The sequence below is a fragment of the Lactuca serriola genome, chromosome 2 (assembly GCF_051521515.1).
Source record: "Lactuca serriola cultivar US96UC23 chromosome 2, Lser_US96UC23_V15, whole genome shotgun sequence".
Lineage (NCBI taxonomy): Eukaryota > Viridiplantae > Streptophyta > Magnoliopsida > Asterales > Asteraceae > Lactuca > Lactuca serriola.
This window is the reverse complement of record NC_136409.1, coordinates 59,519,918-59,541,956: the sequence shown is the minus strand read 5'-3', so window position 1 is coordinate 59,541,956 and position 22,039 is coordinate 59,519,918.

The window sequence follows — 22,039 nt, the reverse complement described above, 5'->3', positions numbered from 1 at the left end:
TATGCGGACAAGCGTCGGTCCGAGCTCAAACTTTGGTCGGTGACTTCGTGCTCCTGAAGGTCTCTCCTTGGAAAGGAGTGATCCAATTCAGGAAGAGAGGCAAGCTGGGCTCCCAGTGTATTGGTCCTTTCAGGGCGATTGCGAGAGTAGGCAGGGTAGCCTACCGTTTGGAGCTACCTGCAGAGTTAGGTCAGATTCATGACACCTTCCACGCGTCGCAGCTGAGAAAGTGTGTAGCCTATGAGTCGGCAGTGGTGCCATTAGTGGATATTCAGGTGGATGTGGGCCTGAACTACGTTGAGAGGCCAGTGGCGATTAGGGGTCGGAAGATCAAGGTTCCGAGGAACAAGTAAGTGCCTCTGGTGCAGGTCCAGTGGCAGCATTGGAAAGGGGCAGAGCTTACCTGGGAGCCGGAGCGTGAGATGCATGAGCAGCATCCGGAGTTGTTTGTAGAGTGAGACTTCGAGGGCGAAGTCTGATTCTAGTGGGGGAGAATTGTAACACCCGGATTCCCAGGTATATTATTTTATTCTTTTATTTTTCAAGTTTGTGAAGGAACTCGGCGAGTGGTGCCAAGACTCACCAAGTAGGGTCGCGGATGTTCATCCGGGTTCACGTCTAGACTCGACGAGTTGAGTCGGGGTGGCCCCGCGATTCATGCCAGGTGTGACTCGTCGAGCATGGGGAAGGACTCGACGTACCAAACGGGACTAAAAGAGTTAGTGGACACATGTATACTCGCCGAGTCGCCCAAGTGCACTCGACGAGTCGGGTTAAAGTTTGAGCGTTGACTTTTGTTGACTTTTAGGGTTTGGTCAGCAATGTGGCCTTTGGGCCAAGAGAGGGGTAAAATGGTCTTTTACCATTAAGAGGGTGCCAAGAGAGGGTTGAGTCTAGTCTCGAGAGTTATACTCATGAGAGTATTTTCCTTATGTGATAGACAGTGAGTCTTCTCACTATACTTTACCTAGAGTGGTAACAGAGTTATATGACAGAGTTATTGTATGCTATCTATGTGATCTGTGGCACCGCATTATTTCAATGTGACTTATGTTGTGTGTATATCAGAGATAGGACCAGAAGGTCCACAGAGCTAGCACCAGAGGGTCCGCAGAGTTAGGGCCCAAGGGCCCACGGAGTTATAGCCTCGAGTGGCTAATATGCGCTATATGTGGTGTTTTTAGTATTATGTGCCATTATATTTTTTTTGTTATTTATATGTTGAGATTTAGTGTGATATGTGATATGCATGATTTAGAGTTAGGACCCTTGGGTCCATAGAGTTAGGGCCAGAGGGCCCACAGAGAGCTAGGATTGGAGGGTCCCACTAAGACACACTGACTGGAGGGTCAACAGATATTATAGCCTCGAGTGGCTAATATGTGTTAGAGTGGTATTTTGGGGAACTCACTAAGCTTCGTGCTTACAGTGTTTTGTGTTATGTGTTTCAGGTTATCACAGGATCATGGGACGACACCGGCTCGATTGTACACACCAGAGAAAGCGTTTGTTTTGAGGATCCTGGTTTATTAATTGATTGAACAAAAGAGTCATGTTTTGTAAATTAAACAAAATGGAGATTTTTGTGAAAAGTGTTAAAGAGATAAACGATTTTAAATGAAAATTTTGTTTTGAAAATTTCGGTGTTACAACTGCCTATCATTTCTTAAACGAATTCGGACCAGTCTGTGAATATGAATATTTTAACACAGTTAAAGACTTCCAAAAATCATAATAAAAATTATGAATAAACTAGACACATTTTATGAACTCTCAGAATTTACGGATTCAGTTTTCGAGTTCGTATGATTTTTCTAGAACAGTGCTGAAAAGTTAAAAACTAGTTAACAGCTTACAACTTGCATAACACTTTGTAATATGTTGAGCAAAGTGTATAACGATAAGTTCTAAATATTGAATGTATTATCTTGTTAGTTTATCATCATAAACTGAAATTTAGTCACTCGTGATAAGGTTTACTCATTCATTTCGAACACATATAATAAACTTCAATAAGAATAGTTTATGGATTTTACTACATGAAAAAGGTTTTACTCTAAAAAACAAATGGTTTTCATATCCTACGTGAGAAATTATAATAGTAATAGTTTAAGGATTTCATATCACTAATTTATTCAGAAAAGGTGATATTACTTCCTCCACGGAAGAGGTTTTAATATCAAACTATGAGTAAACTAGTTAAATTAGGTTGTCAGGCAATTCTCTCCCCATACGTTTGAGTACGGGATCCCAATTCCTGTAAGTTATAACCAGAGTCTCTTGTAGGGAGAGCGTGATAATTGTGTATAGATCTATATTAGGTTTGACACCCCACACCTTGCTACTAGCTATAGTGGGACCTGCAGGTCTACGGGTGACAAGAGTCATAGTATCTTAACGTCTGAAAAACGTTGTGCAGGTTATTTCTCGTCATAGTATGGTTATAGCGACTCACATAGGTAGTTAACAATCTTTCAAGTTTACATGGAAACTTTTAGCGACTCACATAGGTAGTTAACAATCTTTCAAGTTTACATGGAAACTTTTACCTTGAAAAGGGGTTTACTTCTAAATCAAACGAGTTTATGGCAATTTAAACTTACATGAATTACTTTAAGTATGGTAAAATACGTGTACACTTTCGGTCTTAGAATTAAAGACAACTCATAACACATAAAGTTTACTGGAATTTTCTCTAATCAAAAGGGTTTTATGTTGATTTAAAATCACTTTTATATCTTTAAGTATGGAAAATACTTGTTCATTTTCGGTCCTAGGATTTAGGACTACATAACTTTATAAGGAAAATATTGGATTTTCTTTGGGACATATTCTATTAACACTACATCTCGTCTAGAATTGTTAGACTTCAACAGTTCATTTAACTCAAATTATATATAACTTATATATACTGAGTGATCATAGAAGGAATCTATGGGTCCTTCTAGAGTTCATTATCGCATAACATAGGAGCATTCATTCCACACTTAACTAAGACAATATTGGATTTTCTGGAAAATCGCCTTTACCAGGAAAACAGTTTCTTCCTCAAACAAAACTCTTATGAACTCACAAACTTAATTGTTGACACTTTTTCGAAACTACTTTTATTCTCAGGAAATCAGTGAAACAGGAAAACCAACAGCATTTTGAGGATGGGACGATAAATCGTCAACCAGTTCATTTTGTCATCATAATGTAATTAATTTGAGTGATGTAAACATATACTTTGGTGTAACTATTTCAATTATATTTATGATGGTTGTATTTACTTTGAGCACTATCATACTCGTTGTTTTGATACTATACATGAAGTCCTCCACCCCCGGACGTTTCCGCCATCCTTGGTTTGGGGGTGTGACAATAGAGTTAGGACCGGAAGGTCCACAGAGTTAGGGCCAGAGGGTCCACAGAGTTAGGGCCAGAGGTCCCATATAGTTATAGCCTCAAGTGGCTAATATGTGTTATATATGGTATTTTGGGGAACTCACTAAGCATTTATGCTTACAGTGTTTTGTGTTATGTGTTCCAGGTACCAGTGAGGATCGTGGGAAGGCGTCGACATCATCAGTACACACTCGAGGAGATTTTATACATTTTGATCTTGGGCTGTATTTATGGATTGATATGTGAAACAATAAGATTTTATAATATTGATGAATGAAAATATGTTTTAAAAATGTGAAAAATTGTTTTGAAATTTACGGTGTTACAAGTTGGTATCAGAGCCTTGGTTTGAGGGATTCGGATGCACATTCGAGTGCATTTGAACTCAAACTGAGGATTTGAGGAAAATTTTGAAATAAAATAGAATTTTTCTAAAAGAGTAAAGAGGGTTTTGAAAAGAGCAGAATAGAGCAGTGTGTACGATCAGCCAGCACCCGAACGGTGATTTCCCAAAATACCCTTATATTATGTGTTATGAGATATGAGATGATATGTGTTGCATGCTAGAGTAGGCTAGGTATTCTTATTAGGACTAGAGTGGCCTGATTTGTGATGCCTTAGTCTAGGAGGGTTGCTGCTAGGAGATGCTTGAGAGTGAGTAGATAGCAGCGAGGAGCTTATGAGAGATCTAGGATCCTAGGAGGAGGACTTGGGGTGAATATTGATGCGGTGTGGATGGTAGTATTGAGCCTGTACTACTGAAGACTGTTGGATTAATGTCTAAGTCCATAACTATATTTGGTATATACTTGACCCGACCCGGCATGGTCCATTTGGGTTGCACTTCACCGACACAATCTATATGGATAATCTTTTGAGAATAGTATGTTTATGATTAATATTAATATATTATAAGTTCTAATATATTAATATGGAATCATATTATTTAATTAGTATTGATCAAGAATTAATTTATAATTAATTAAGTGATCAAAAGGAACTAATTAAATATGGACTCTTATATATATATGGAATGGGCCAAGTTCATTTAGGTTGGGCTAAGCTTTCATGGATAGTCCATGGAGTGTTTAACCCATGGATCCTAGGAAATGAAAGGTCATGGGTATTAGGGTTTAACCCTAATCCTCCATACTATATAAAGATGTCTTTGGTTGGTGAAATTGGCACTAGTGTGGATACACTAAGAGGGCTAGCCGATTTTACTAAGAGAGAACCAAGTATTCATATTCTCTAAAGTCTTCCAAGGTGTCTTGGTGATTTGTGATTCCACTTGAGGCTTCCACACTATTGGGGCTAAGCTCTTAAAGCTTGAAGACATCAAGCTACATCAAAAGGTATGTCCTCTAACTAGTACTTTGTAGATTAAGAACATCATAATATGCTAGTTAGGATTAAAGCCTTGGAAAGTTCTTATTTGCATGTATAATAGAGAAAACATAGATCCAAGGTTTATAGGGTTGCATGTACACCATAGGAGTGTTAGAATGCTAAAAACCCAACAAAGACACCGGAGTAGTGCGCAACCCAAGTAATAATCCTTGGGTTACCAGGGAACGAGTATGGTTGAGTTATCGAGTGCAAGTATGCTCGAGCGAGTCTCTAATATTTCTTATGTTGTATTTTAGAGACACGTGGTTATGACACACCACATACCAGAGACCAGCAGGGTGAGTGATGACGAGCTCTACCAGATGATCCATGAGGAGGTGGTTGCGGCTATTCGAGCAGAGATTCCAGAGATGTTTGGGTCTATTAAGACCATGCTGATTGAGACTTTGGATCAGAGATACGCAGCGGTTACTGAAGTTGTAGTCGCTGCAGCTACCGCGGCTGTTGTTGCTGCCAGACCTCAAGGTGGTGATTCGTTGTTGTTCCGGGAGTTCAGCAACACGAAGCCACTAGAGTTTGATGGGACACAGGATCCGGTTGCTGCGATGAGATGGGTTTATGATATTGAGGGATGCTTCTATACATGTTCGTGTTCGGAGCATCTGAGAGTTTGGTCCGCGTGGAACGAGCTTTGCTTAGGAGCGAAGGACTGGTGGAAGTTTGTTACCGCACACTATTCACTTGCTGAGCTTGCTGCGCTGACCTGGGAGAGGTTTACCACCATGTTCCGTGATGAGTATGTTCCCCCGGTGGAGAGGGAGCGTTTGGCCCAGGATTTCTGACCCTCAAGTAGGGTACTGAGTCTGCTACTGTGATCACCAGGATGTTCCATGAGATGGTGATGTTCTGCCCTGAGCACGTGTCTACCGAGCAGACACGCATGACTCGGTATCTGAGTATTCTGAGGAGGGACATACGAGAGTTCGTGGCGAACTTGTCATACCGGACATTTTCCGAGCTTCAGGAAAATGCGCGGAAGAGGGAGATAGAGTTGGAGACTCAGGCTAGAGAGGAGGCGGAGTATCAGGGGAGGGATCGGCGACCGGCTCAGTCCCAGCCGGCAGCCAAGCGGGTCAAGCTCACCGATTCGAGATCAGGGAACCAGAGGGACCGCACTTGTGGGAAGTGCGGCAAGGGTCATGATGGGGTTTGTAGAGCAGGGTCTTGCTACAAGTGTGGCAAGGAGGGGCATATGGCCAAGGAATGCCCCAAGGGGTTTTCAGTCTGTTTCCACTACAACCAGACCGAACACCGGAAGGTCGAGTGTCCGCAGCTGCGTGGGTCGGTACAGGGAGCATCTCAGGGATCTACCCCTGCTGTTGTACGTGATACCGAGAGTCGGCCGGTGAAGGCCGAAGCACCAAAGGCACGAGGGAGAGCCTTCCAGTTGACCGCGGAGGAGGTCCGTGCGGCGCCCGACGTCGTGGCTGGTATGTATTTTTTCATGTATTTATTTATGGTGTTGAGATATTATGCTTAATTTATAATATGCGTAGGTAATTTTGTTGTGAATTATGTACCTGCCTTGGTGTTATTTGACTCGGGTGCGAGTTGATCTTTTGTGTCATTAGCCTTTAGTCAGCACATAATTATCTGTCGATAGGCGTTGAGTTGATCTCTACGAGTTTCCATAGCTGACAAGCAAGCGGTGTATGCCACTGATGTGATTCGAGGATGTGTACTCGAGATCTTTGGCGTTGAATTTCCAATTGATTTGGTCCCGATTGCGATGGGTGATGTCTGTGTCATCGTGGGCATGGACTGTTTGATCAGATTTGGAGAGGTTATCGACTGCGAGCGGCATTTGGTGACCATACGAGACCCTAGTGGGGGAATTCTTACAGTGTAAGGCGAGGGTACCCGTTCTGGATCAGCGTTCTGTTCGGCGGCCAGAGCGAGGCAGAGTCTACAGCAGGGCTGTAATGGGTTTATGGCTTACGTGATGGATGCAAGGGTTGGTGCGGAGAGACCGAGATCGATTGATGAGGTTATGATAGTACGCGAGTTCCCGAATGTTTTCCCCGAGGGGTTGTCGTGTGCGCCTCCTGAGAGACAGGTGGAGTTCCGTATCGATTTGGTTCCGGGGCAGCTCCTATCGCCAAGGCGCACTATTGCCTTGCACCTCCAGAGATGCATGAGTTATCCTCGCAGCTTCAGGAGTTGCTGGAGAAGGGATTTATTTGGCCGAGTAGCTCGCCATGGGGAGCACCGATCCTTTTTTTCAATAAAAAGGATGGTTCACTCTGGATGTGCATCGATTACCGGGAGTTGAACAAGTTGACGGTCAAGAACCGTTACCCCTTGCCAAGGATCGATGATTTGTTCGATCAATTACAAGGAGCATGTTGGTTTTCCAAGATTGATCTGAGGTCTGGATATCATTAGATGAGAGTGCGCAAGGAGGATATCCAGAAGACAACATTCAGGACTCGTTATGGGCATTACAATTTCGTGGTGATGCCTTTCGGGCTCACCAATGCACCAACGGCGTTCATGGATCTCATGAACAGAGTGTGCAAGCCAATGCTGGATCGTTTAGTGATCGTGTTCATTCATGATATATTGGTATATTCGAGATCTAGAGGGCAGCATGAGGAGCATTTGAGGGAGATCCTCGGAGTTCTGAGATCGGAGAGGCTTTACGCCAATTCTCCAAGTGTGATTTCTGGTTATGAGAGGTCCAATTCTTGGGGCATCTCGTTAACCAAAATGGGATATTGGTCGATCCGGCCAAGATTGAGGCAGTGATAAGTTGGGAAGTGCCGAGATCCCCCACCAAGATCAGGAGTTTTCTAGGGTTCGCTGGCTATTATCGGAGATTTATTAAGGACTTCTCCAAGATTGTTGTTCCTCTCACTAGGTTGACCCGGAAGGGCATGACTTTTAGTTGGGGTCCAGAGCAGCAGACCTCCTTCGAGACACTTCGCCAGATATTATGCGAAGCCCTGGTATTAGCCCTTCCAGAAGGGATGGAGGATTCCGTGGTGTATTGTGACGCGTCGATATCGGGATTGGGGGCGTTGCTAATGAAGAGGGGGCATGTGATAGCATATGCATCGAGGCAACTGAAGCCTTATGAGACGAGATATCCCACTCACGATTTGGAATTGGGGGCGGTGGTGTTTGCCCTCAAGATCTGGCGCCACTATTTTTATGGGGTCCGGTGTACCATATACACAGATCACAAGAGCTTGAAGTATTTGATGGATCAGCCCAACCTGAATATGCGCCAGAGGAGATGGTTGGATGTGGTAAAGGATTATGAGTTTGAGATCCTATACCACCCGGGCAAGGCTAACGTTGTAGCCGATGCCTTGAGTCGTAGAGCGGAGAATGCCCTGATTCGTGATATTTGTTTGAGATTGACGGTGATGACTCTGGTATTGGATACCATTCGGGAGGCCCAGGTAGAGGGCATGAGACCGAAGAACCACAAGAGGGAGCGGGTAGTCAGGCATGTGTCTGAGTTCATTGCCGATAGCCGAGGACATATGACTTTTCAGGGTTGGGTATGGGTGTTGTTTGAGGGTGGGGCACGTTCCATTCTGATGGAGGATGTGCATAGATTGAGGTTCTCGATCCATCCTGGGGCTACTAAGATGTACTTGGATTTGAAGATAGACTATTGGTGGCCCTATATGAAGAGGGATGTTGCATGGTTCGTTGAAAGGTGCTTGACCTGTCGCAAATTTAAGGCCGAGCACCATCGTCCACATGGCAAGTTGTAGCCACTCGAGGTTCCCGAGTGGAAGTGGGAGCAGATTTCCATGGATTTTATCACCAAATTGCCGAGGACTGCGAGGGGTGTTGATACGATTTGGGTGATAGTGGACTCGTTGACGAAGAGCACTCATTTCCTAGCTATCAGTGAGAGCTCTTCTACTGAGAGACTGGCAGAGTTGTATGTGAGAGAGGTGGTATCGCGGCATGGAGTGCCGATCTCAATTGTGTTAGATCGAGATGTACGTTTCACTTCCATATTCTAGAAGAAATTCCATGAGGAGTTGGGCACGAGGCTGAATTTTAGTACCGCATATCACCCACGGACGGACAGTCAGAGTGAGCGGACTATTCACACGCTCGAGGATATGCTTCGGGCATGTGTGTTAGACTTCGGAGGAAGTTGGGACACGTATTTGCCATTGGCTGAGTTTTCCTATAACAACAGCCACCATTCGAGTATCGGTATGCCTCCCTTCGAGATGTTATATGGGAATTGGTGTCGGATCCCCATATGTTGGGGAGAAGTAGGGCAGCAGGTGATGAGCAGTACAGAGATAGTGCTTCAGACGACAGAGCAGATACAACAGGTCAGACAGAGGTTGTTGACAGGTCAGAGTCGCCAGAAGAGTTATGCAGATAGGCGACGGTCCGAGCTTCAGTTTCAGGTGGGATATTTCGTACTCCTGAAGGTATCTCCTTGGAAAGGAGTGATCCGATTCAGGAAGAGGGGCAAGCTAGGGCCCCGGTACATCGGTCCGTTCAGGGTGACTGCTAGGGTCGGCAAGGTAGCATATCGTTTGGAGCTACCCACGGAGTTGAGCCAGATTCGTGACACTTCCTCGTGTCTCAGCTGGGGAAGTGTATAGCCGACGAGTCGGCGGTGGTACCGTTGGAGGATATTCAGGTGGATGCCAGCCTGAATTATGTTGAGAGGCCAGTTGCAATTGTGGATCGAAAGATCAAGGGTTTGAGGACACAAAGAGGTGCCCCTGGTGCTGGTCCAATGGCAACATCGGAGAGGGTCCGAGCTGACTTGGGAGTCGGAGTTGGAGATACGTGAGCAGCATCCAGAGTTGTTTGCAAAGTAAGAATTCGAGGGCGAAGTCTGATTCTAGTGGGGGGGGGGGAATTGTAACATCCGGATTCTCAGGTATATTATTTTAATCATTTATTTTTGAGTTTTGTGGAGGGACTCGGCGAGTTAACGCTCAGACTCGCCGAGTAAGATCGCGACTCTTTGACTGAATTAATGAACGAACTCGATGAGTCGATGCGTGGACTCGACGAGTCCGCGCTGTAAAGAGAAACCCTAAATCCTCGGGCCTGAGCCCTATTAAAGGACTTTATAGCCTTCATTTGCGGCTACCGATCCAGAGAAAGATACCCTAGCGTTTGTGAGCGAGTTGTGACAGAGTTTGAGCTTGTTGTTCGTTTTTTAGGGATGATTTAGCCAAGGAGGAAGAGTTTCCAGCAAGAAGGGGGCAAGAGAACTTCATTTCAGTGGGTTTTCAGCTTGGATCTTCAGTTTTGAGGTAGCTATTTGATCCTATTCTTCTGTTTTGCTTAAGGGCATTGTATCTAGGGTTTTCTATACCCTTTTATGGCTTGATTGGTGAGTATAGTGTCCCATTGAGTGACAAACTCTAGATCTGGAACCTTTGAGGTCCATAGAGCCCGAATCTTTCTGCTTTTTGTGGTTCCATGGAGGAAATGGACATAGGTTGCCATGTTAGAAGGAATTTCACCAAAATAAGCCTAGAGTGCCTTGCATGTGTACCAAAATTCGACCTTGACGTGGTTATTGGTCATGGGGAAGGTAGATCTATAGATTAGAGAAGAGAATCTGACCTCAGGAGGTCAGATTAGTGTTGTTATGGGAGCAACTCGCCGAGTTCCTAAGTGGACTCGACGAGTCGAGTCGGGGATGCCCTGCGATTCATTGCTGAGTAACCCGGCGAGTAGAGAGGGAACTTGTTGCGCCAAGTGAGCCTTAGAGGGAGTTAGAGGCATAGTGTGGACTCGTCGAGTCACCCAAGTGCACTCGACGAGTCTAGTCAAAGTTTGACCATTGACTTCGTTGACTTTTAGGGATTAGTCAGTGCTTGGACATTTGAGCCATTAGAGGGGTAGAATGGTCTTTTACCCTTCTTAGAGAACTTATAGAGAGGGGTTAGCCTAGCCTTTAGAAGTTGTATTAATTAGAGTAATTATTTATGTGATTAGGCAGAGGCTAGTGTAGTATTTCAGAGTTCGAGGTTTACCGAGTTATCCAAGGTGAGTCTTCTCACTATACTTTACCTTGAGTGGTAACTAGAGGTATGTGACAGTGTATCTTGTATGCTATGTATATGATGTGTTGCACTGCATTATTTCTATGTGATTTATGCTGTGTGTATTTCAGAGTTTACAGAGTTAGGACCGGAAGGTCCATAGAGTTAGGGCCAGAGGGTCTATAGAGTTAGGGCCAGAGGGCCCACATAGTTATAGCCTCGAGTGGGTAATATGTGTTATATGTGGTATTTTGTGGAACTTACTAAGCATTTATGCTTACAATGTTTTGTGTTATGTGTTCTAGGTACCAGTGAGGATCGCGGGAAGGCGCCGACATGATCAGTACACACATGAGGAGATTTTATACACTTTGATCTTGGGTTGTATTTATGGATTGATATGTGAAACAATGAGATTTTATAATATTGATGAATGAAAATATGTTTTAAAAATGTGAAATTTTGTTTTGAAATTTACGGTGTTACACTACTTCTTATTAAACTAAGAAACAAACTATGATTAGGAGTTTTTACTGATTTTTGAAGATCAGAAGAACTTAATATCAACTAAGAATTAAGCAAGGAAAGAAAACAAATTAATTTCAAGAATTTAAAGAATATTGCTGCTTAGATCCCATTTCACCTTATCCAATGGTTGATTTCTAATGGATGGATTATATTTATTACCAATTTATTACTACCTATTATGATCAAATATCTAGGCCTACCAATTTATGAATTACCAAGTAATGATCATGCACAAGTTAAACACCAAATTGATAATAAGCACAAATTGGACTGTGAATGATAAAACTTACTTTCCTAAGATAAAGTTAGCAACCAAGCACAAATTAAGATTAATTATGATCTCTAACAAAGTTAAAGTTACTAGCTTTAATTACTTAATCTAGGATATGATTAATCCTAGATCTAACTATTTAATGATCATAAACAATTAGGAAACAAATTCATGCAATTAATATGATCAATTATCACACATAATCTGATTTATAAGCAATATAAACTAGAACTAAAACATGCTAGGATTTGGATTATCAAACAAAAGTAAAATCAATAATAATCATCCAATAATCAAAATCAACACATATAGATTAGGTTCATCTTCACCAAATAGAAGAAAAAGGGGTTTAGCCTCTCATTGTAGCAGAAAAACATATAAGATGCATGTAAATTAAGCTAGACACAACCAATGATTAGCAAACCAACTAGATCAAGTAGAAGTGACGACTCATGATCCTTCTGCCATTGAGTTAGATTTTGTTTGAACAAGTAATCAATGTGCAAGGACAAGGTTTGAAAACCAAAACCTCGAGTTAATCTTTAAGATCAATGTCTGCTCTTAATTAATGGTTCCAGTCAAATCTGGTAAAACCAGTTAGGACTTAAAGAGAAAATTCAACGAGTACTCAATATTAAATGAAGTAAATTAGGAGTATAATCAATGTAAAGACATTTAATGAACAAGAAGAATGTTTGTGAATGATCTTGACTTGAGAGAAAAGTGAAAGTAAAACAAAGAGAATTTTTGCTATCTTTTGAGTAACAATGCTTGGTATTCTTGTCATTCAAATCACTCCTTAAATAGGCTAAGGAGGAACATAGTACATACTGGAAAACATTCCTACACTGGATAATAATCAATCACTGACATTCTGATTATCTAAAAGATACATAAAGTAAAGTCCTATGAAACATTACATCAACAATAAGACAAGAAATATTAAATGATGGTACAAGCTGTAGATCTTGGAACTGGCTTACATCTCAGAATGATCTCCATCTCATACTCCACTTGTATCTCAGACTTCACTAACCTCGAAATCAGATAAGTACGGATCTTCATTACTTGTGATTGCTAGAGGTTCACTTTTTAGGTTCTAACAATCTCCCCCTAGGTGAAGTTAGCAATCAAGTCAGTTTAGATGGATTCTTCTTTGATGAACATATAGGCTCTATATAGCCAGTCTCGGACTTCCAGATACCATTGAACTTGACTTATGAACTTGAACTTCACATGCTTTGGGGCTTCTGACTTGGCTGCATTTTTGATGAACTTTTGAAAAGATTTGGAGGGGACGAGATACTTGTCTAGGAATCGGAAGAAGTTTTTTTTGTTTTTTTTCTTCTGCAAGTAGACGTATCCCAACAACGGTTCATCAATTGGTCCTTCTGCCAAAATCTTAGCTTCAGGCAGCTTTTAGTCAATCTTTGCAATAAAATTTTCAGTTTCGAACAAATGAGCCAATTCGAAGTCACATCGACATAATCTTTCAAGTAGTTCATGGTAGCAATGTTGCTAGCAATGCTCATTTGGTTGTCTTGGCGAGTTCGGAAGTGTGCATCAATAGTCAAGATGTCATTTGGATTTATGGAGAGGAAGTCGTCGTCCGAGCTGGTGAGATGTTTTTTCTTGTTCCGATAAAAGTGATACTTGTAAATCATGCAGTTCATTTCGAATTTACTTTAAACTTTTAGTCCAAACCCAAAAAAATTGTGATTCTTTTCCGAGACCACACTTCCTTTTGTGACTGAGCGTCCACGGAACAAAATGTCTTTAATCTCTCTCTTTTGGTTCTGATGATCATTTGAGGGTTATCTTCTGGGTGGAGAGGAGCAAACTTTAAGTAGAACTTTCACTAGGGAGATCAATCTGGTCTGAGTCATGGGTTGGTAGATCATAACACATGAATGACACAATGTCTAAATAATGAATTATTCCTTCACGGAAAAGTTAGGAAAGCCCTAGCATTAGATTTGGGTTGTCTTTAAGAGCTTAATCCGAATACTCTCTTCAAGGGATTGATCTATATGTGCTTGAGACCACCCTTCAAACTTCTTGGTAGTTGGTTCGTAGCTTTGGGGTTCCAAGATAGGCTTATTGCCTTTGTCTTGTTTCTTCAAGTCATCAATGACTTGTTGAATGTTCTCAGCAACATTGAACTCAGGAGGTGAAGGAATGAGAGGCTCTTCCAGGATGTTGTCAGGCTTCCGAAGTGGAGAGCCTTCAAGAATTGGAACTATTCTTAGAGAGGGAATCAGATGCAATATCAACCTGGTAGGTCGAAATATGTCGATTGTGAGCTTAGTCTTTGCCTTGGCCACTTCACGACTTCTTTGTAAAACATCAGCTAAGGATGATGGCGAAGTAATTGCAGACCGTATCCTCTTTTCTTCCTCAGAGAGAACTTTCGCCAGAAATTCCTTGGAGCTTCAATTCCAATCAGAACATTTGTGATGTAATCCATCTTTTCATCATCATCAAAGGTAATACATGTCGACACAATTTGAACATCATCATCGCCAGATTCATCTCGGAGTTTAAATTTCAAGGCAAGTTTCCTGGAGATGGTGTGATCTCTTGTGCTTGGAGGCCCTACAACTAAGGCAAGTATACTTGAGCTTTGAAATTCCAAGAGCCTATAAAATACCTTTTGGAAAATGGTGTTCATCTGCAAAGTAAGGGCATCATAGGCTTCAATATTTGGAGCCTGAGCTTTCAAGTGGTCGAATAAAGTGGCAAGAATTGAAAGCATTTCATCAAACTTGTTGCTCGGAATGTCCACTATATTCCAACAGGCTCGCATGAGTTTGATGAGTACTTGTTGCATTATGAGATTCATTTCATCTTTATTCTTGATCTCTTTCTCCATTCTTTGAGTTTGCTTTTCATCCCAGACATGGGTTTGTTTTATCAGCTCATTGGTGGAGATGATCGTGTCATCATGAACCTTGAGCATGGTAGTGATTGTGTCAAGTTAGTGGTCCAGACTTGAGTTGTATTTTTGTTCAACCTCCTCAATGGTGTGCTTGAGTCGGATTGAGATGAGTCGATCCAGTTATTCTACACTTTCTATATCCGAGGGCCCTGGTTTCTTGACTTCGGATAGGGAGAGGAGAATGACATCAAGCTTTGTTTCAACACCAGACACTTTGGCATCAATTTTGGAGTCACGTTGGGCAATTGGCTTGTCTAGAGATTCCAATTTCGATATTGTAGCAGACACTTTGTCTCTGAGTTCCAACAAGACAAATGGATCAACATATGTAACATCCTGTTCCAGATTGTTTTGTGATTTAAGGCCCGTGGGCCTTAATCCGAGTATGAGAAGGTTTTGAGGCTTTGAAGGAGAAAGGTTTAGGCCTTTTGGGTTATGGGTAAGGTAGGTTGTGTGATAAAAGAGTTCAGTGTGTGCTTTAGAGCCCAAATGTATTGTTAAAGGAGCTGGTGCAAGCTTTTCATGGATTTTGGATCTGAGTTCGAGTGGGATCCAGGAGGAATAAAGTTGATAGAAGTGTAGGGCTTCTTGTTACCTTTTCGTGGATATAAGGATCATCGTAAACGGATTTATAACGAAGAAGTTATGGCCTTCAGAAGTTTTGAGGTTTGCAAGCTTAGCCGAGTACGCTAGGCGTACACAAAGCTCCACTGGCCGTAATTTTGGAGTACGCTGGACGTACTGACCAGGGGTGGTCGCGAATGTTCTTAAGAGTATGTTGGGCGTACTATATGAACGTTGGGTGTACACCAATCAGACCTGAACTCTATTTTAGGGTCTTGGACCCTATTTAAGCTCCTTATCTTATAACCTAACCCTAATATCTTCAGCCTCCATCCCTCTAAACCCTAGAAATCGACCCTAAGCCTCCATTTGAGTGATTCTTGAGCATTTTGGAGATTTGGTGAGTTTTTGGTGCATATTATGGAAGGAGTTCCTTGACGAAGCATTGCTTGGCTTGGAGCTTATGGATCCAAGCCCTAATCATGTTGATCTAGCTCCAGAAAGAATAAAGTTTGAATCTTGGTGGCTTTCTCGTGTAGATCTAGTGGGGTGATCACTTGTTGTGTTTGGCTTTGGAAGAAGAAGGAGCTTTGAAAGAGAATAACTTGAGCACCTAGCTTTTGGAACTATGTTCTTCTCTTGTTGGTGCATCTTCCAGAGGTATCAAGTTTTGAACTTGCTTATTGTTGTGTTAGTTTTTATTTTGGCTTCATTTTAGGGTTTTTGGTCCCAAAGCTTGAAGCTTTATGAGTTGTTGAACTCCAAAGCATAATATATGTCCCTTTGAGTATATTTAGTGGTGTTATGTCATAAAATCCAATCTTGGTTGTTGGAATCAATCCATACATGAGGTAGGAGGTTTTTGAGATAAGGAAGTGAGTGTTTTGGGTGTTTGTGACCTTTCTAGACATGTAAAGGCTTAAAGTCATTAACTTTATGGAGTAAGTGCCATTAGGGAGTCCATGTCTGGGGATTGAGGTAATGTCTTAACTGTTTTAGACCAAATTAGTAGAAAGAGTGAATTTGGGGAGTAAACTGAGCGTAATTCCTGCACACCCCGCGTACTGCCCCAGTGTCCCCGATGGCCAATATGGATTTGTGAGTACGCTGAGCGTACCAAGAGAGGTACGCCCCGCATTACCTCACTGTGAACTTTTGGGCTTAGTCTCATTTTGGGCCTTGAGTGTTTGGCCTGAAGTTTGGAATTGTTGCAATAGAGTCTTGGACCAGATGATTATATATATGTGCTTTGGTCCCTTGAGTTGGGCTTGCCATTAGATGTGAGAGAGTTTGGCCTCGGGAGAGCCCATTTATTATTAGGCCTTGGTGGGCCTAATGGGTTTTAGGTCATTGATGGGCTGGTTAGGGGACTACCTTTAGACCTAATGAACGAGAGTTGAGAATTAGTTCCTAATTGGGATAATTGTGGGTTCGGCACAGAGTTAGAGGTCGGTGCGTGGCAGCAACATTTATAGGGACTGTTCATCATCAGAGGTGAGTCTTCTCACTATACGTTACCTAGAGTGGTATTTATGTGTGACCGGAAGGTCTTATGTGCTTACTTGAGTTATGCATCTTGTCTATGTGATATTATGCTATGAGTTATTTTAGACCGGACCGGAAGGTCCAACGATTTATGAGGCCGGAAGGCTCAACCAGACCGGACTGGAAGGTCCAATCATATATGAGGCCGGAAGGCTCAACCAGACCGGACCAGAGGGTCCAACAAGTTGCAGGACCGGAAGGTCATCATGGGTAGGACCGGAAGGTCTACCAGAGTTGTGGAACCGAAAGGTCCACTGAGACACATCGACCGGAAGGTCTCATAGAGCTATAGCCTCGAGTGGCTAGTTATATGTATCTGCTATTTTAGGGAACTCACTAAGCTTCCTGCTTATCGTGTTATGTGTTATGTGTTTCAGGTTCTTATCAGGATCGTGGGAAGGCGGCGGCTCGATTGTACACACAAGAGAAACGAGTCATCAATGAGGATCCTGGATTTTAATAATTACTTTTGAAAACTATTTTGAAATATGTTATGACATCGACACTTGAGATTTTGAAAATTATTATTTGTGATGTTGGTAATTTAAAATCGAAAATTTTGTTTGAAAATTTACGTTGTTACAACATAATTACCAGCTGATGATCCAATGTCCGAGGTGGAACTCTCAGACTTGGTTTTATCACTGTCTTGATTGATTGGAGGTACGAAGGACCAAGATTATTTGCAGTCGCTATTTGATATTCCTTGCGAGGATTCATTTATATTTCATCTCCAAGTGTATGGCCAACTTGGTTATCAATATGAATTTCTTCATCAACAGGCTCTAATGAAGATGATGAAAGACTGAAGTCATAGATGGGCTGAGATGATGATGGTTTCTGAAAAATATGAAAAGAAGAGAGAACTGGAGGAGCAGCAATGGAGACGTTATCGTCATCAAACATAAAATCAGTTGAATGCTCTCCATCAAGATCAAGATGGAATGTGTCATGGTGGGTAGACTTTGGAGGATCGTCTGAGATGATGTTTTCTTGATGAGTCTCTCCTGATGCAAATTCTTGATCGGTAACATCATCAGATGGAGCAACAAACGGAACATTGCTCTGAATGGATCTATTCCTTAATGAAATGAGAGTAGCTTCGACTTGTGATCGGGTAAGTTCTGGATGCCTTCAGCGAGACCTGCTAACAAAATCTAACTAATTGGGTTCATCTGTACCTGGTTGTCCTTTACCTAAGCTAGGTATCAGACCACTCATGGCTTCCGAGGTTGGAGGGACTACCCAAGCTTCAGAATGCTTAGGATCTAGGGCAGGGGCCTTGAATCGTGCTTGTGTAGAAGAAGAAGGAAGAGGGATATCCAAGGTGACTCATGGGTGTGTTCCAGGGGGTGCAATGAACTTTGGTCAACACCGACATCACCTTGTTGGGAAGGTGAGGGTGGATTATGAGGAGAATCCCCGTGATTATGTGCAAGTGGTTTTGAAACTCCGAAGGGTACTTCGGAAGAGTGGTTGAATGGGGTGAGAGGATGACCAGATTCAGTAAAATTTCCTTGATAGATTCCTTTTAAGAGGAAGTATCGAATTTGGATCTCTTTTTGGCTTTTGGTTTAGAAGGAGAAGTCTTTCTCTTGGCTGCCTTGTTTTTCTTTCCACCAGCCAAAAGTGGTTTAGCCATATCCGAGGTGGGCTCAATGGGGAACGAGGTAGATTGTGTTACATTGTACCCAATTGAAGTCTCCAAATGATGTTTCAAGAAAAGGGACTCGAATGGTAGTAAGGCCAACATGTGTTCAAGCAGTCTACATACAGGTCTGAAAGATGCTTGGTTCGGAAGGGGATAAGTTTTAACAGCTTTAATGTTTAGAAATACCTCTTTTAGAATGTTATCAATAGGGATTGGTTCCTGCATCTCTTTTCGAGCTATTGGATGGTAAGAGCCTAGAATCTCAGACTCGAAATCTCTTGAGGTTTTCTTTTCACAGCGAACTTCCAAAAATCTTGCCACAAGACTTCGATTAGGTCAACAACGTTTGTCTTTCCGGATTAGATGTTGTAGACGACGTAAAGCAATCTTTACTCATGGTGTCCATTCCTCCATGTTTCCCAGAGAGAACTCGAAGGATGAGGTTCAAAAGTACCATCTAAAGGCCAGGAACAACCAATTTCTTGAACTTTTTCGCCTTGAATTCTTCTGCACACCCAATATGGTTATGGAACGTTTGAAACTCTTCAAATGATGGTTCTTGAATGGTGAAACCATTAGGATTTTCTGGAATCCCAATAGCTCTTAGAAATGTATGTTTTGAGACAGGCACAATGCGATCTCCAATTATCTTGATTTCTAAAACTCCATCTTCAATCTTGATTTTGTGAAAGGTGGTGTGAAGGAGATGAAGTGTAATTGGCGGATTAATGATTTTATGAGAAGAACAGTGATGGGATGACGGGATATGAACTCGATCATATCCCGAATGGACTCATCATAGTCCATGGGATCCAGAGAAAACGGTTGCATAGCGTCAAGAGGGAAGGGTTCAATCGAAGAAGATGAAACAGAACCCTTGGAGGATTTCTTCTTGGGAGCAGTTTTTGAGATTTTTGGGACATTTTATGAGGAAGCCATAGTTTTAGGTTTTGTGAGCTCAAAAAACAGTTCTGGCAAAGAGAAAGTGAAGAAGATGAGGGGCACGTAAAAGGTATAAAGTGGGTTTTATGAGCCTTTTATTTTTTGAAAAGAATGGTTCGGGTAAAAAAAAGGTGTAATTATTAAACCTAGTTTTGGAAATGGATCACATTAAATGTGTTGCCACATTTGGTATGAATTGACCCACAAGGACGAAAGAAACATTGGCAAGACGTGCAAAATGGAAACCTTCGTTTCGTTTAAAAGATGTTTACTTTATTGAGACATGTGCAGAATAGTGAGATTTTCAAGGATTAAAGGATAATCATCATTTAAAAAAATAACCGTTTGATTTATTAAGAAAAACGTTTCAAAAAAATAATGAACAACCTTTTGAACTTCTTTTCAAGAAAGTGATCTCGGAGCAAGGAAGTTCCAAGATGAAGTGTCATAAGATACTTCTGAGGTGAAAATGAAAACACGTGTACATGATATAGAGTCCGATATTGCACAGACTTTGACCGAATATCAGTGGTAAAAAGTAAGAATATCTTAGAGGACATACTTTAAATAGATTTTGAGGTTCCGAGATGAAAAGAGTCAAATATCGGACAGGCATAAGTGGTAAAGGCTCATTACCATTTCGGACATGAATTGCAAGGTGAACTTTATAGCATACGTTTTGAGATAGGTTCCGAGGTAAGGTCAAAGCAAAGTACCAATGTGACTATATTGGTCGTATAAACTTTAAAAGACTATGTGAGCTACACAATTCAAACTGGAAGAAGAGGTGAGACAAAAAGACATATAAAATGATCCTATATACTCCGAGAGGAATTGATTCCGAGATGAAAAAGATTTTGACTTTGGAGTTAATTTACTTTCCAAGGTTTCCATTACAGAGTACAAGCCTCTTAGAAGAATTGAGGATCAGGCAACATAATACCCATTTTGTTTAGAAAACCATTGAATTTGGTTTCGTCTAATGCCTTCGTAAAGACATTAGCAATTTCATCATCATATGGAACAAAAATAAGCTCAATGTTTCCTTTTGAAACATGATCTTTAATGAAATGATATCGTATATCAATGTGCTTCATCATAGAGTGTAGAATTAGATCGTGTGAAATCACCATGGCACTTTGATAGTCACAGTAGATTGGAATATGTTGAAACCGGTAATAGTAATCCAAAAGCTGTGATTTCATCCAATGAACTTGAGAAGTGCAACTAGCAGTAGCAATGTATTTTGCTTCAGCTGTTGAAAGTGCAATGCAGTTCTATTTCTTGGACGAACAGCTAACCAATCTTCCACCCAAAAATTGAGAGCCAGCAGAGGTGCCTTTTCTATACAATTGAAGACCACCATAGTTTGAATCGGGTAAGCTTGTAGGAGGATACTCCTATTTGCTGGGTACCAAATTCTGAGAATCTTTGTACCATTGAGGTATCCTAATATTTGCTTCACATCCTAAAGATGAGACAACTTTGGATTGACTTGAAATCTAGCACACAAACATGTACAAAACATGATGTATGGACGACTTGATGTCAGGTAGAGTAGCGATCCCATAATTCCTCTATATTTCTTTTCATCAACATCAACACATGATGGGTCCGAAAAGATCTTGTGTCCTAAACCCATAGGTACCTTGGAAGAGGCATAGTTGTCCATCGAGTATTTCTTGAAGAGCTCTGAAATGTATTTTTCTTCGTAAATAAAGATTCCTCTATTGGTTTGTTTGACTTGGAGACCAAGGAAGAAAATTAATTCACAATTCAAACTCATTTGGAATCGACTAATCATAAGTTTGGCAAAATCAGCAACCATTGATGAATCCGTAGATCCAAAATAATATCATCAAAATATCAGACAAGCATTAGATGTTTTCCATTTGATCTTCGGAATAGTGTAGGATCAAGAATTCCTCTTTGAAAACCAGAACGCTTTAGAAACTCGGTAAGAGTCTCATATCAGGCACATGGAGATTGCTTGATGCCATACACAACTTTCCGGAGTTTGTAGCAATAGTTCGGATAAGAAAGATTGATAAACCCAGGAGGCGGTTGGAGATACACTTCAGTATCCAGTTCACCATTAAGAAAGGCACTTTATAGTCCATTTGGTAAACTTTGAAGCATGCATAGGCAAGAAAGATTATGATGGCTTCAAGGCGAGTAACTGGAGAAAAGGTCTCATCATAGTCGAGTACTTCAATTTGAGTGAAGCCTTTGGACACCAATCTTGCCTTGTTTCGAATGAATACTCCAGCTTCGTATAGCTTGTTCTAGAAAACCGATCTTATGCCAGCAATAGGGTGATCTTGAGGAGGAGGGACAAGATTTCATACTTTATTTTTGTCGAATTCTGTCAACTCTTCTTGCATGACTGTAATCCAATCAGCATGTTCTAATGCTTCATTTATGTTTGGTTTATCCATTGAGATAAATACTGAGAAATGACATTCATATTGGATACTAGTGGCAGAGCGAGTTTGTACACTGGCGTTGAGATTTCCTAGAACTTGGTTCGGAGGATGATCCTTTGGCCAGATGTGTAGTCTCAGAAGCTCTTGTGAAGCTAATGATCCGATATCAACGATAGGATTGTGTTGCTCCCCCTGAACAACTTGAATTGTAGGATGATGCTCCCCCTGAACTTCTGAATTGGAGATATCAACATTGTCTTAAATCGGAATGTAAAAGAAGTCAACACCACCATCGTTGTGGGTCGGAATAGGATCGAATTCAGCAAATTGATCTGCTGCATCTTGGAATCCATCAACATTTGATTCGAGAGAGGAAGAACCATT